Source organism: Copadichromis virginalis, linkage group LG14 (genome assembly GCF_057382275.1).
Source record: "Copadichromis virginalis isolate Kocher_CV1m ecotype Utaka linkage group LG14, C_Virginalis_male_GT1.1, whole genome shotgun sequence".
In the NCBI taxonomy this organism is placed as follows: domain Eukaryota; kingdom Metazoa; phylum Chordata; class Actinopteri; order Cichliformes; family Cichlidae; genus Copadichromis; species Copadichromis virginalis.
Genome location: NC_140631.1, coordinates 40,688,533 through 40,692,705, shown reverse-complemented (window position 1 = coordinate 40,692,705; position 4,173 = coordinate 40,688,533). Strand labels below are relative to the sequence as shown.

At 43.6% G+C, this 4,173-nt stretch overlaps 1 long non-coding RNA gene across 1 annotated transcript; it reads right to left on the bottom strand.

Moving 5' to 3' along the window:
* Window positions 1-262: 262 nt before the first annotated feature.
* Window positions 263-2,701, bottom strand: LOC146694667 (uncharacterized). The gene is made up of 3 exons (XR_014923893.1): window positions 2,642-2,701; window positions 636-1,538; window positions 263-554 (listed from the first exon to the last, which is right to left on the bottom strand). It is a non-coding gene; the product is annotated as an uncharacterized LOC146694667 (long non-coding RNA).
* Between the last annotated feature and the right edge of the window lie 1,472 nt (window positions 2,702-4,173).

The following is a 4,173-nucleotide window of genomic DNA, read 5'->3' as shown; positions in this document are numbered from 1 at the left end:
AGACATTCAGATAATAACAGAATCAATTCAAATAAAAAGCAACAAACCCAAAGGAATTGTCACAAACAAGGATGCAGTGGACTCAAGAGCAGACTCGATTGCTTGAACTATGTACAATTTATTGAAGGAAAAGGAACTTAAACAAGACTGGGTCTAACAGAAATCATTTGCAGGAACTGAGGGAGGCCCGAGGGCGGAGAAACGGACGTTGAACACAAGGAGAACACGGGCGGCAACTTCTGCAAACACAGGAGAAGGGTTTTACTTAATGGGAAACAATTAAATGGCAGAGGTGAGTGGTACTAGTGGAGAGTCTTGGGCTTACTTGAAAACACCGTTTATTAGGAGGGGAAGGGGTTGCCGTGGGAGCGTCCCAGGGATGGTTGAGAGTGTGGGGAAGCTGGTCCAGGTTCCAAGGTGTCCAGGGAAGTTGAAGTACGGGCTGGAGGGCAGGCTGAGGAGAAGATGAGTGTGTGGTCCTAGGGTTCTAGGCAGACTGGAGAACGGGATGGAAACAGAACCAGCGCTGCTGATGAGTACGACGGATGATGAATCTGGAGAACACAGGAGACGGAGAACACATTAACCCACGATCCAGGCACACAGAGTCCGAGCACAGAGGAGGCCAAGTTTACCACGGGTGGTAGCAGGACGAACTGGCGAGGAGTGGCAGGCAGTGCTGGCTTAAAAACCCTCTAGATGGAGCCCCGGAAACTGGAAGCAGGTGACGAGTTGGCCAACTCCACCCCAAGGGACGGACAACAGGAACCTGGACCACACCCGACCAGACATTCCCACAGCATATGACAGGAATGTCACATAATAACCAAGATCTGAGATTCAAGAGTCTCAAATGAGGGAATCACACATCATCTGGACACTTAGACAATGTAATGGAATTGACATTAGCATCAGCAACACCTTTAGCCTGTTGTGCATACACATTTTTAAAATGGTAAAATCAATTCTATAGCCTGAAGTCACCAATAAAGGGCAGCAATGATGAGAGTGAGCTGTGATCTCTGCTTTGATTTGTGTTTTTTTTTAAACTGTCCTGCTGAGCACAAAATAAAGTGAAGATAATAAAATATTTGCCTATTTGTAAGCTTTAAAATATCTAAAAGTCTATCTCTCATGCACTCTTGTAGAAAGAAAAATGAGGACTAAAGATTATGGAAATCCAGAAAAGCAAGCAGGACAAGCTGAAGGGAAGTTCAGGAAAACTTTAGGACTGATGAATGAAGCCAGCTCCTCGAATGGCCAATACGGCCGACTTCAAATGTACAAGTTTATTTGTTTAACACCTTTCATGCAATTCAAAGTGCTTAACCGAGGCAAAAGGAGATGAATACATTAAACACAAAACAAAACATTAAAATAATATATATGAGAAAATGAAATTAATGATTACAATAAGTTAAAAATCTAAACCAGTGGATGATGTCACCACCTCTGTGTCCATGTTTTGCAGAGTCTGACATCCAGAGCCACATCCAGCACGCCACCTTCAGATGTGGTGAGACTCAAATCTCGCTTCCCTGGAAAACAACAAAACAGCTCAGAGATTTTCCAAAAGAGCCACAATGATTGATTGTACCATCTGCCACTTTTCCCTCTGTGGATCTGAACCAGTGTCCTCCGGGATACATCCTACCAAAATCTGTTGGCAGGAAATTCCCTGTCTCGTTTGGGCAAAGTAGTGATTTCATTTGGTTTAGCACCCTGCTCTATTTAAAATTCCTGTGTGACCTAATTTTCTTCGCTTCACTGTGGCTTCAGGACAGAAAGAGACATCATATCTGACTCACATTTACTTCACACATCAGATGTTCCTGCTTAAATTAAGTCAGAGTTTTGGGCGTCGGGGGAGGATGACTAAGTTGTTTCTACAGAACCAGTCCAACGGTTGGATTTCTTTACTCTGACTATTTTTTTTACATTATGTAAGAAAACAGAAGGATTTATGAAATAAAGTGTTTAACAAAATGTTTCCGAGCTTCTCACTACTTTCTCAAAATAACGTGTTCACTATGGGCAAACTGCGGTATTGGTCCCACAGCAGTTAATCCAGGAAACAGCCTCATTCAGTGTATGAATCCATATTGGACTGGAAGGGAGACAATGATGACTACAGTGGCTTCCTTCATAGAAGATCAGCTGAGGAGATGCATCAATGCTCAATATAAGAGAAAGAAGGATTATTTTGAACTGTGAATCATGCAAAGCCACTGTTGCAGAGTTCAAACATAAAAGTACGAAGGATGTCTGAAGGATGTTTCCTTGACAAAAGGAAAGTGCAACTGCCCCCCTCTCTTCTCAGATTGTCCATTCTTGTTCCTGAGGAACACGAGGAGAGAGGAGACGAAGGTCTCATTTTATAATGATGTAAATAAAGTGCATCTCAGATTGCTTTGTAATCTCCCGAGTCGTTCTTTATTTTATGATCTCAGATATAAGCTTTTAACATTTTCATATTCAGGAGTTGATTTCTTTCAATTCACAAACAATCACACACAAACAACAAGGAGGGAAAAAAGCAGATCTTAAATAACTGAAACAAGTCATGAAGACAAAGAAGTTTTGAGAGTCCTCCTCACGGTTTGCACAACCCAGCTGTGTGCCGCTCCTCTTTAAGGCTTACCAGGTAAAAACAGCTCCTCAGTGATGGGACGTCCTGCAGCCTCCTCTGTCTTCTGTCCTTCAAAACAAAATCCTTTAAGATAGTGCACTGTGAGAAGCTTTATATACCCCCATATATATTTATTTATATATATTTTGTTTCTGTATATGACGTGCACATTACCTCTTAAACGTATTTTTATCTTTATTTATCTTATCTTCCTATCCAAAGAATGTTTATTGTAAAAACCTGCAGCTGTAAATGGAGAGATGTCAAACTGTGTTTCATTGCTCTGTTAACAGTGACAACAAAGATCTGTCTTATCTTATCTGAAACATCAGAACCAACACTAAACACGAGAGAACGTAACAGGAGAAAATAACACTTGAAGTATTTAAAACTAATAGAAGCCACAGAGACCATGACAACCATGACCTAAAACTTCTGATTTCCACTGCAGACCATGTTAGTGTTACAGTGTTTATGTGGTCTTATTCCTGAAATGTCAGTGCACGTCTTGGTGTGGCCTGTTAGGTGAGGCTGGCGGCAGTAATCACTGCCCGTCTGCTGAAGCTACACGAGAGGTGAGTTGTACTGTCCCGCACATAATGCGGTTATGTATTACAGATGGATAAAACGTGTTTGATCAACTGACGCACACAGAGCCTCATGCCAGTTTGTGCACTTTTCATTTGTTTAATGTTGTGTAAAACTCTGTATGCTAAAGTGGATGCTAACAGGATGTTCTGCTTTAGCGTGCTGTGCAGCCATTTGTACTGACCCGACACCATGTTTCCATCCAGGAAATAAATCTGCATCAATCAAGCAGAGACTCCTTGTCTTCTTTAAAAATACAACACAACGCAGAGTCGAAGGGTTTATTTGGGCCGACCTGTTTCAGCAGCATGAAGCAGAACCCGCTTACATTAGCAACACTACAGGATCAAGTTAAGATGGCGCCGGTGAGGTCGGCTGCCGTCACGACTGCTCCGACCACTTTTTCTTTGTCTTTGTTTTTTAAGTTAGTTTTCAGCGTTTCTAAATCGGCAAAATCATCACCATTGGGTACATTAGGTATGACAGTGACACTCTTGTTTCTATTGGTATACAATGTACTCACAATTCGAAGTTTTTAACTCCGGATCCGAGCTGGCCGAGTGAGATCTCGAGGGAGAACAAAGGGAAGCGGCGGCGGCCTAGAGGGAAGCGAGCCGGCGTCAGGAACAGGCTGAGAGCTCGTGCACACCGCACACCTCTGCCTAGCATCCTGCTCGCCAACATCCAGTCACTGGAGAACAAGCTTGACGACCTCAGGGCCAGGGTAAAGTTCCAGAGAGACATTCGGGACTGCAATCTCCTCTGCTTCACCGAGACATGGCTGAACCCAGCGGTGCCGGACCACGCCATCCAGCCGGCCGAGTTCTTCTCGGTTCACCGCATGGACAGGACACGGGACTCGGGGAAGTCAAGGGGAGGCGGCGTGTGTTTAATGGTGAACAACAACTGGTGCAACAGTGCCTCTCACACGCTCCTGCACAACAAATCTGGAACTA